Source organism: Melanostigma gelatinosum (genome assembly GCF_949748355.1).
Source record: "Melanostigma gelatinosum genome assembly, chromosome: 5".
NCBI classification, from domain to species: Eukaryota; Metazoa; Chordata; class Actinopteri; order Perciformes; family Zoarcidae; genus Melanostigma; species Melanostigma gelatinosum.
The window spans coordinates 11933453-11946155 of NC_136638.1; positions in this window are offsets into that span (position 1 = coordinate 11933453).

Below are 12703 nucleotides of genomic sequence, written 5' to 3' on the forward strand. Positions count from 1 at the left end.
CTTTCCCATTCAAATGTTGGAAAATGAATGAGTGCAACTGTCAACTGTTTCAATATAATTCCCAGGCTTTGAATGGCGTTTGGCGGAGGACTTTATTGTGTGGCCAAAGGCAGGCAGCAGTTATCCAACAATCTTTCAAAGCCATACCCGTATATGGTGTTGGTTAAACCATTAAATAGACATTTAGTTGCTCATTTGATGGTAAGTTCAACTTTGAGTGATACAAGTGTGTCACTCAAATTTGAAAGTGTTAATGAGAAAACGGTTGCTTCAACACTTTGTTCCCTAAACTTCAACACTTTCTGTGAGGCAGATACTGCTTTCTTTCCTGAAGGCTTGAGTTGGCCACTGGTTGGATGAAAAAGAAGGGGAAAAAAACATTACTTTTCCATCCAGCCCCTGGATCTGCAAGTTTTAATGGGAGTCAGATGTGCTCCTAATCAAAGGAATATGGCGGGAAATGTTAGTGAACCCAGGCAGGGAGAAATAGGTCTACAGGAACTGTGATAAGACTCAAACGACAGGGACAAATTACACTCCTCGACTTCAGAGCCAACACACAAATGCACAGTAGGTCTGGAGTTGTTTTTACCTCTGCTGGGGTCATATGTTGGTGTTAAATACCATTGTAGGTTCTGTAAATGATGGGACTTGAGACACAATAGCTTGTAAAACAGGGACAGGCTGTGGATCTCTTTTCGTGGCTACAATGTTAGAGTTCTTACATATTGTTATTATATTAACCTTTTGACTACCTAGCCCTACCATAGCCTATGCTTATTCATTTTCCTCTTGTAGTGACGAAGCAACAGAGAATTATCACCCGACTCTCCCCCCCCCCCCCCAACTCTACTGAACATTTTAACGTCTTTTTACGCTCATTGTTTCTGTTTTACGGCCCACAACTTGTTGTTCACTCTCGTCAGTGTTGTGATTGGTTGCAGCTGACAGCTGTTTCATCGGAAAAGCTCTAAAAACCAATTGCACGTTACCAGACCAGCCCCAAACTGCAGACAGACAAAGTTAGCCACTAGCTGATGTAATATAGCAGAGCATTTAGCAGCTTGAGAGCCAGATACTTGGTGGAGGCGGAAAACAGAGCTAAACGGAGAGTGAACATTGGACTTGCATTCGTCAGATGGCCAAACATGTAGATCCAAATGAATGCTAATGTTGCTCAATGTCTGCTTTATATGTCAATTGGCAATTGCTTGCTAACAAGTTAGCCACATCAACTTAAATGTTGCTATGTCAGTGTTGTATTTATAATTGTTTTATGTTTCCCAAGCATTGTTTTATTGCGAGTTCTTCTGCCTCTTCAAATCGAAAATATACTCACAGAATTCATTTGCATGACAAGTAAAACGAATAAATATGAATGACCTCGAGTTGAGCTTCAACTGACATGAACCAACTGCATTCATAGCTTCTCTTTAGCATTCTTCGTCACCACCAAGCGTGTGTTATATTTTCAGTACAATGATTTTCTCTCCACAAAAGAAACAGTTACTGTTGCTCAGCGTATTTTTTTTGTGCTGATGTTGCACATGTAGTTAACACTCTGGTAATACCGCGGCTTGCTCTATCCTGTGACAATGGCATACCGCCTATCTAATCACCCACTGCACCCGACCTCGCTCTCTCTCTCTTCCTCTCTCGCCCTCTGTTTTCCAATCATGCATCCCGCTTATTATATATTTCAGTGCCTGAGCATGCCCAGAGCACACTGACCACCAGTCAGGCGACGGCATGAAAAATGGATGCGATGATGTCACGTGCTGATACACGTTCACAGGAGAGGAACAAACTCGGCTGTTCGTCTTCATCAAACCACAAGCTCCTTTCCTCCGGCCTGCAGACTAAACACACTCGCACGCAGACAGGCACGCACTGTGTGCACGCACGCTCACACAAACAAAGGCCGCCACATACACAGACATAAAAAGCACATTATAAAGACTTACGCAACAACAGACTGACAGGCACGCACTAACTAACGTGCCGATGTTCACCAACGTGAATGTTCTGTATATCTAATTTGTCACTCATCTGCCTGTCCATGATGTCCCTCTCTTGTGTGGTGGTGGCTTTAACTGTTTCTGAAGCTTTATTGTCATCCATCTGACTCTCGCAGACAGACGAACCGCAGAGCTGTGACGGTCGTGCCTCGAACTCCCATAAAATAACCTTAGGTCATGCACAAAGCGCTCATGGGAAAGCAGCACTAAGTCTTCAGCCCCCCCCCCCCCCTCTTACCGCTCAGGCATCGGCTCGATTATAAAAAGACATTTCATTGCACTCCATTTTTGGGACCGAACTGGCTTGCTTCACAGAGAATGGTGGGTGTAAGAGTACTACTAAAGCGGGTGGAGTAGGAAAACCCACAGTGAACGAAGTAAAAGACAGCAAAATGTCGCAAAAAAATAGGAGTCGATGTCGGAAGCCTGTCGAAGCATGTTTTGTCTATTTACAACACACTCATTGGTGCAGTCTGGAATGCCTGCATTCGACTGGAAGAGCAATAATCAAGAGAGATGCAGGCTGTGGTGGCCACACGAGAGAGCCTATTGGTATGCAGCAGTTTGCATTAACTATGTGTTTGGCCCAGTCACTCAGTCAGTGAGACAAAACCTCAAAAACATCCTTATGTGGGTTGGCTAAAAAAAAGAGCCTCTGATGTCTGTTTCTATTTAGCGCTGCACGGAAGGGCCACAGCGGTGTCATCATCCAGGTGGGTGGCTGAGGGGTTTTCTTGAGGCGTACATAGTTTTTCCATTAAAATTGGATCTGGTGAAAAAACATGTTTTCTTAATTGGCCAGTGTAAAGAGCGAAGATAGTTTTTCTCCCCGAAACCCATGTGCTGAGCAGATGGGATTAAACCGTACTGGCATTCACAGGCAGTTATGCATAAACAACGTGGATGGCCGGCGGTGTAACCTCCTCTTTACAATAACAAATTAGTTATTTTTAAATTGAAAAGGACATTTCCGCTGCACGCTGTGTGAATAATTCGGGGATTGATTCCAGATTGTCCCGCCTTGCTTAGTGCCTGTCAGGGGTCAGGTGCAGGAGCAGACATGATGGAGGATCTGGTGTTTATGGGAGGAGACGATGATTTCAGAGCTGCTGCCGCGTATTCTCCAGACATCCGGTTGAGGCGTTGTCTGATGTCGGGTTAGGTTCAGCAGGCTGAACACACCTGAGGCTGATTTAACAGGTCTGGGAAAGGAGTCTGTGTTTATGTGTGTGTGTGTGTGTGTGTGCACCCTCACGTGCATTCACACACTAACACACATTCTGAGTGTAGAGTGAAGCTCCAGTCATCTGAATCACCTGGCCAGTGTCTGAGCTCACAAAGGCAGAGTCAAAAGTGGTGTACCAAGTTCAAAGAGCGAATGTTCCTCCACTCCTCCGCTGTATTCTCATCGTCTGAATCACCCTTCCGTGGTATGAATGAATGTTTTCAGTCCTGTCTGGTATTCAGCTTCCCAAAGGAGCAATTTTAGGAGCTCACAGTCACAGTTGATGGAGAAGAACCGAGGAAGAGCTTCAGTGGCTTCTTTACTGGGGCAGAAATGTAGTTTGTCAGGTGTTTAGACGAAGGGCCAGTCGATCCTAAATCAAAGGAAAACTGCAGATTATTACAACTTCTGTTTTCTTTTGTAGCTCCTGCCATAGGTTATATAAGTTATGATAATCAGTTAGATCGGAGGCCTGAAATAGATCCAACTGAGCAACATGAAAATCAAAGTTGTAGTTTTCGTTACATTGGGTATATATTGCGTACAGTGTGTACTGACTTTACGATGTCAGACTGTATCTTGTACGCCTTATATCTGGTAAAGAACAATGCGACCAGTCCAGCACATAATACATGCTTCGGTTTGCTTTGGTTCCATAGTGATGAATGGAGACGAATATTGAATGCTGTTGAATAGACACACAATATATTGTGAACACGCGACTGAAACGGAATTGTCTTTTGACAATGAAATTTCCCAAACGTCCAAACGTCTTCAAGAATATACGAGTGCAGAGAGACGTAGATAATGAACTGTATCTTTGACAATTACACTGCCATCAGTGTTTACATGACCACTGAGCTGCGACTGGCATTGAGTTCAGAGAGGACACTGAACACCACAGAAGCTGAGTCCTCCCAGCGTGAGCCGACAGTAATATCCCCTCCCAAAAGGCATACAAAGCTGATTAGCCAGCTAATAAATCTGATGAACCAGTTAGAGATTCTGGGATGCAATAATAGACCATGAGCCAACATATACAAGCTGCGCTAATCACCATGATTTCAATATATCCCCCCTCTGCTGGGGACCTACAAGTCTGTCCAGCTGCCCATGGAACCTGTATACTCTCATTCATCACACAGTGGCTTCTATTTTCTAACGACACATGATCTCAAAATTAAAAAAGTATTTGATTATGTTTGGCTTGTTAAATGTTCAGGTTGTAATAAGAATCAGAATCTAAACAGAAACTCCCCTCACGTCCTGCATCTCACTTGCTCTTATTTGTTGTACTTTGTCCTATTTTTTGCTACTTGTCTCAAACTACAACACATCTGTTTGCGATTATCTTCTTTGAACTGCCTTCTGCGCACAACGTTAACGTGACCCACGCAGTAACGTAATGGACTACAGACAGAGCTGTGGCCTTGGCTGCTCTATGCCTCTCTGCTTATCAGAATCGATAAAGGGCACAGACTGTCAGACATTGTTACTGAAGATTGGATTGTCGCACTGGAGAAGTCCTCTACAAAAGGACAGCTATCTCTAAATTACACCATAACTTTCCCAAGACTCACTGAAACGAAACCAGTGAAGTCATGTGCTGTGAATGGGATTTCTACCTGCTGGGATAATCTGAGTGCTAAACCTAGAGATAAGTGCAAGACTGTCCCCCCCCACCGAGGGCAACTTTTATGGATTAAGCTCAGCCAACTTTTACCACGGACATCTGGCGAATAACCAACGGTGGACATAAGTACAGGCCACAGTCAACCCCGACATCGTAACTGGAAAACAGCTTTGAATTGTTGTTAAATGTCAATGGGACAGAGGTGGAGATGACTGCTGATGAGACATGGGAGTATTATGAAGAGTGCCAGATGACCAGATAAAGTAAAAGTTACATGCGTGGAAGCCCAGTTTTTTCTGAGTGGACCACAGCCAAAAGTCAACAAAGGGTTCAACCGGTTCAGCACACTCTTAATAACACTCAACAAAACCGACATTGATATATTCTATCTGTTCTGGGGACGCAGGCGTCTCTTCAGGGCTGTTCATGTCTGAGAGTCATGTCTGAGATAAAGCAGCCTGACGACAGCAGCCTCGGCGCCACAAAGACAAAGCAGCACAGCCTCAATGTCAGCATGTTGACAACCAGCTCGAGGATCACGCTCTTAATTCCTCCTTTACTTTCCCCTGCCTCGTCTATAATCTGCATTGCCAACGCCCAGGACAGCAGCACTGAAGAACTGTGTTGTATTCTATATAACTATGGACTGAGCTCACGCACAATAAGGATGCATTGATTAATGGCATCAGATCTTCCGCCGACAATCAACCCTTCTCTACTCTCAGCTATTCTCCACTGAACACTCTAGACACCTCACAAATGAACAATTAGAGTCCTACAACTAACATTCTCCCTCAGCAGCTAAACATCCTCTTGGCCCTAAACAATTGTTGCTGGACCACAGCACTGAGATAAGGTCTTGAATGACGTCGTGGTATTTTTGGATATCAAAGCTGCATTCGATACGGTCGACCGCAACATATTACAGACTGGGAAACTGTGCTTTCTGGCACTGTGCTCAACTGGTTTACATCCTGAAGGATTCTCTGCTCTCTTCTGTTCCACTACTACATTTTTTTCCATGAGCTGAGTTTCTGGAAAGCAACAAAATGTCTTACCATAATTATGCAGACGACACACCCATTTATATAACGATCTCACCAGGTGGATTTCTTTGATCTTTTTTGAAGGTGCAACTTGTCAATCAGCAAACTCTCTGTTGCTGCCGTTGCACAGGGCAGAGCCAGCGTTCCACCAGCCCGCTGTGACTCCTGATGCTGGGGTTTGTGCTGGCTGAAGTCGAGTTGCTGCGACAGATGACTGGACCGCTGCAACTGCAAGTGTAAACTATGGGCCGACACCACACGTGAAGATTATAAAATAGCAGTGTTATTTTCAGCAGTTTGGTTGGTTAGGAGTTTTTGATAACTGATGACCCAGATGTGAAATGCTGGCCCCTGTTTCTTTGGAATAGGTGGCCTGGCATTACACATTGCACCTTTAACGCCTTTCTGTCTTATGTAAAGTACTTTGAATTGCCTTGTTGTTGCAAGGTGCTCGTCAAATAAACTTCCCTTGCCTTCGGTAAATTAATTGGAACTGTACTTGGCCATGATCGGCTGCCGTCACTGACTAATGACTTAAATCTGTCCGATCGCTGGAAAACAGCATGAAGAACATTATTCTCATCCTGAACCACTGTAATCTGAGAAGGAGGGTGCGACCACCTATCCGTACTCCATCCAAACACACACACACACCTTCACACACACTCCAAACCCCAAAGCAATGGCCAAAAATCTGTCGGTGTGGCTGCCCACCACTTCCACAATGAGCACCAGTATTCCTTTACTTTGTAGGAGTCGCATAAACCCTTTTTAAAAAATGTAACATTCACACAGATTTACTTTGCATGTGAAGCCTCCTGAATGCGTCAAAACTTTTCCTCACGGCAACTGTGATCGAGTTGCCTGTAACTTTTACAGAGGAAAGCCATACAAAGAGTTACCGAGCTCCCATTGCTGGTGGGTAAGTTCCATGGCACTCACACGACTGTTTATCCTAAATACATGTCCGTATGTACAACCTGTCGTGCATTTAAAGCATCATGTAACATCTTATTTAGTAGGTGGTCTTGTTAAACAGGTGAGTGGGTTGCTGCAACGCTGTGGGTTGCTGTCAAGGCTTGTACTATTCACACCTTCATGTTGGGCAGAGCTAACAAAGACGTTTTTTAATCCTCATCCTTCACAAAGGAAGTGAGAAGCTCCTAAGAGTGAGATGGGAGATGATGCCCCTCATTGTCCGGTCTTGAGTATGATTTTTCCAGGATGCAGAGGCGGCTGTCTCTGTTGCTGTTAGTCCCATCTGTCAGGCGGCTGGTGGACAGCTCAGAGGGGTCCTCTTTAGAAACCGCTTGTCTCCCGTGGTCTCTCGAGCCTGTCCGAAGAAGACGCATAAACATCTCCAGCCTCCGATGAAGCATCTTCACCGTGACCCGTCCATCGGTCTCCACGGACTCTTTTTAGCACTTTCTCTTTAATGGAAAAGTCATGTCCTTGACAGTATCTGCACTGAGCTCAAAGTAATGCGATCCACTGCAGGCCAGTGAAAGACCATTAAACTCACGGAGTGACAGTGATGAGCAGAGCACACGGCGGAGACTCTGCTTAAATGTGAACAGCAGGAACACCTATTACAGCCTGACTCACCTTCTGGCAAACCTTGAGGCATTACCTGGCAACTGAAATGACACTGAGCTTCAGCTTTTGCTCTTTGATGACATTTCTCCCTGAATAAGCCCCTTGAATGGATTTTGCATCGTGAATGAAATCATTCAAGGGACTGTGGCTCACCATAAACCGTCTAACAACATCATTTGACGTGAATGTTTTTGCAGCTGCGTTATTTGTGCATTAACTCTTGTTAAATCTTGTTACAGTGAGTTATCCCCAGATGGGAGATTGAAATTTTTTTCCAGTGGCTTATTTTTACTGAGAAACTGTAACAAGGCTAAGAAAAACTGAATATACAGAGACTAGTGTCTTGAGAATAAATATGAGCCCACAGAACGGGGAAAAAATGATTCAAGCTCGTCTCTTTATTTAGTGAGTAAAGAAAACGAGAGCCCAGATGGTATGAAAGAGGTATGAAGTTATAAATTGAATTACTTCCAGACACAATGCAAACAGAGGGGGGGGTACAAAGTACTGTAACTGCACAAATACACCCTGAGTGACTTCTGCTGATGAGGATTAATGTTATTACAACTCACCATGTCTGGAATGACTGAAATGAATTGTGGCGACGACATGAGCAGCGCCGTCCCACCGAGCACTGACCCATAATCTCCGTCGAACGTCTTAATTGTTAAAAACCAGGTCGGGCCAAGGCAGAGCAGAAAGTAGCTCTGTGGTTTTTAGTGAGATCTGCAGCAACATGAAACATTGAGGCAGTGTGATGCTAGCAGCCCTCTACTGATGTCACAAGCTGTTCATCAATTCATTCCTAAATTTGAGTGAGAAGTCCTTCCTAAATCCTTAGTGACTACTGTACAAGCTAATGACTTACTAAAGCGGGTTGCACCATTCAAACTTAAGAAACGTCTACGATTTTAGTCATGCGGTAGTTAGTAAACAACTGTAGCACTGTCAAATCAGAAGCAACCAACTATGTAAACAGGAAGTCAGTGCAGCATCACAAACTGTAGCATCAATTCCAAAAATATAATATTGAAAATATATGCATCACCTTATTACATATGCATACATGGAGATGCACGTGTCTTTGAGTTAGTAGTATTCACGCAGTTTAGTGTGAGTGGGAAATATCTGATTATGCTAACCTAACTGATGCTACTTTACATATGTTGTGTTATTTTTAGGGAAACATATTTAACGTCATTATTTTGTATCTAGTGTCATGTCAGCAATGTCATATTTAGTAACCTACCTCTTAAAATACAAACGAGTAATATACATGGATCACGTTCAGAAGTCCAGAAAGCTACGTTACAGTAACAGCAATTTCTAGGTGTAAAATATTCAACAACTATGTAAAAACTAGCCTGTTATGTGTTCATTTCCACTTAGAAAATACGTTGTAGTGAAGAGCTGGAGCTCATAATAAGATCATGAAAAATGTATTTCTCTCACTTTCTCTTTCCCTTTGTTTTTCACTTTCTTTGATTCTTTCCTTCCTTCTCTCTCTCACTCTCACTCACTCACACACACACACACACACACACACACACACACACACACACACACACACACACACACACACACACACACACACACACACACACTGGGGCCTCTGATTTCCTGGCATTTCCCGACATAACACATTCACAATGACTGCGGCAGATATTTTGGGCACACGCACTAATGTCATTTGCAGGAGGGAAGACAAATAAATATTTTGGCAGGACCTTGCATTGTGTGTTACACAGAATAAGTCCTTCGCTTGCGTGGCAGTCAACCAGATCAGTGTTTGGCATTTTTTTGTTTTTGTCTCCCGGTAACTTTTGATTACATTCTGCAGAGCGTTGATCCAAACAAAGAGTGAGCCTCTTGTTAGGAGAATAATTCCCGCCTTGTTCCCATCCCGTCTGCAGAGAGGCCCGGCTGCTAAGCAGAAAGGCATTTAGATGGAAATAGGCTGAACCAAACAGAATCAGTCGGGGATGTCACATCTATTGATCCATACACTTGTGCATATGCTGATTCGATAGATAGAGGGCTGTTATGAAAAGTGCAGTTTTGACAATGTGGTGCTTAAACCTGATTGGCTAGAATGAGGCCGCATAGAGAAAGCCGCTCGGCAGCAAAGTGACAAGTTAGTGTGTGTGAGATGGGGCTTTTATTTTTATTTTTTTATTTTTTACTTTGGCTCCCACCCACTTCCCCTTATTCTTTAACACTTCTCACTGCAATAGAGTGAATAAGGAGTAAAAATGGCGCATGACATTCCATTGAATTAAGTAATGTCCTGTACAGATAACAACCTGCATTTGGGAGACCTCTTGTCGTGTAGTGCTGCTCACACCCAAATCACAGATCTGTGACGCCGACCTTTCATATCTATTCAGTTTCACTCAGCAGACACTCATTTAGCTTTTAACATGTGACATACGTGATCTTTGTGGTGCTACATTGTGCATATGTGGAAACCAGGAATAAAGGGGCCTGTTTGCTCTTCCACTAGTTAGCTTGGACTAAATCAAACTGACCAAACTTTTTGCAACATCTGGTGTTTGTTTGTTTTGGCTGCCGGAGCCATGTGAACAGTAATGAGGGTGATTTTACACTGATTCAGAACCAGAAATGTATAACATTAAAACATTGCAAATCAAAAACAGATGAGCTGGCTGAGCCACTGAGATTCAATTTGGGTTATTTCTGATTCCCACATGTCTGAGCAGCATTGTTGCCACTGACAGGAGAGATGTTGCCATATAGCTGATTAGATTTTATTTTTTTGTTATGTGTAAATAGCACCGTTGTCTCTGCGTTTCAGTGTTTCAACATCACCCAGACAGACAGACAGCCTGAGCCAGCTGATTGTGGTTTGGGCTCCGTCTCTGTCTGTGTGTTATTGCAGCGGGGCTCCCACCATATGCTGATGGTGCTGTGGGTCTGGCACACACGCATACAGTTCATAAATGAATGCACACGCACTTGTAACGCACACAAACAACAAAAATACGTCTGGAGAGTCTGGTGTATAGCAGCTCAGATGCCCTGCCCAGTCTGTGGAAGCAATTTCGACCACTAAACTATGTCGGAGTGGTACTTCTGCCATGGAGTATATTTCGTGTATGTGTTGGCTTTGGGGAGTTTGCCGGCACTCAAAGCAGAAATTAGCAGAGGTGTAAGATGTACTCAGATCTTGTACTTAAAGCTGGGTGATACATTTGAGAAACGCTTTTTTTATTTTCTATATTTGTTGAAATTCTCTTTACATCCCGACAGGAATCAATAAATCAAATATTCGGGCCGGCACAGGACTGTAATTAGCCTGCCAATCTATCTACCCATCTTATAGCACGTCAGCAGAGTCTTCCAGATGCTGCTAACTAGACAGCTGTGAGTACTAACAGAAGCCATGTTTGTTGTTTACATTCCTTCTGATCATTTTGGAGGAGTGGCTTTGGAGGGGTTCCTGTGGGGACGGTGCTGTCAGTGTTGCAGACCTTCTCTCTAGATGTAGTAACCTTTTGAGCTATAGTGCTGCTAGTTATTTTCAAGAGTTGGCAACACTGGGCTGGATTTATTTGGTTGGATCATTTTTTAAAATCTTGATTACTCAAAGAGCTTAAAGTAGAAGTAGTAAAAGTCATGCAATCAATGTTTTACTTAAGAGAAAGTACAATCAAAATATAATGAAAGTACCACAAGTACTTTGAAAGAATGGCCCATTACATATTATATTACTGGATTGCAATCATTGATGCATGATCACTTTAATGTTGAAGCTGGTGAAGGTGGTGCTAATTTTAAACTACTTTAATTGCTGGGTATAGTTTGTGAATTCCCCCTATACTTTAACATAATTAATTAGTTGATTCTATTTTGTCTCATTAATCTAAATCTGCCCGGTAACTAGTAAGTATCGTTAATAAATGTAGTGGTGTAGACGTATAACGTAGCAGAAATTAGAAATACTTAAGTAAAGTACAAGTATCTCAGAATCATGCTTAAGTAAAATTGAGTTACTTTCCATCTCTGGGAATTAGACTGTTGGACTGTCTCTTTCTAATGAGGTCTTACAGTAGTATATACATGACCAAACCACAAGTGAACACACCCTCATTCTGCCAGGCTTTCTTCATCTCTGCTTCAGACCACAACACCCTCTGAGGTAGTTTATGAGAAATACAGATGTCTGGTTGACTGAAAATAAACAGAGGCAGCGCAGAGCCGAATTAGTCCTGCATACACATACCGTATCCCAGAAGATTCGTAATAAACCCTATCGCTGTGCAGCTGTACTCCAGACGAGAGCTCGACCGAGTTGCGTCTCATCATTGAGGAACATCTACCCATCAAAACATCCACAATCACGGCAAATCACCCTCTCTTTCCCTCTGCCTCTCTCTGTGTTTATACTCGAGCTGTGCCTTTGAACAGCCCCATGGCTGTATCCCATTACCTCCAGAGGGATGAGCTGAGGGTTGGTTTGGTGAGCGAGAAAGCAGAGAAGGGCCCTGTGTATGATTCTAATCAATTCAGGCCTCCGACGTAGCAAACGCTCTCTAATAACTTCTGTGGAAGGATCCGACTTGAGAGGGAATGCAAACCAGATCGCTTAGGAAATTCCACGACGCTCTCTTCGCAGCAAAAGCCCCTCTTGTGAAGGAATGTGCTCGAACATTTCCCCTCAGCTCCCTGCTCTCCCACACAGCTGCCCTTCAGAGAAGAGCACAGGCCGCTGGAAAGGCAGAGAGGGAGCAGTCAGCTAATGGCTGCTCTCCCTGCTGCATGGGGTCTTACACATATAAAGGAGGGAGCACGACTGGTGATGAAGAGAGGGAGGTTAAGGGGAAAATAGGAATAAGTATAGCCTAAAGTGGGACTGTGAAGAAGGAAAATACAGAGATAAGGAGAGGGAAGATCGATCTGGGCTGACAGAGGAGAAAATGATGGAACAATACAGAGAGAGAGCCTGAGCGGGAGGAGGAGAAGAGGTAGAGACATTAGACAATGATGGATTGTCCGAGCAGTTTGGCAGGACCATCTATCAGGTGAGGAATAGGTGGCGAAAAGAAAAGTTCAGATAAACATATGACTACCAACAACACCCTCCGAATTACAACAGAGGCTGGGATGATGTCATATTCTTTGAAAATGATCCAAACTGATTTGGGAAGTTTGTTTAACTTTGTGT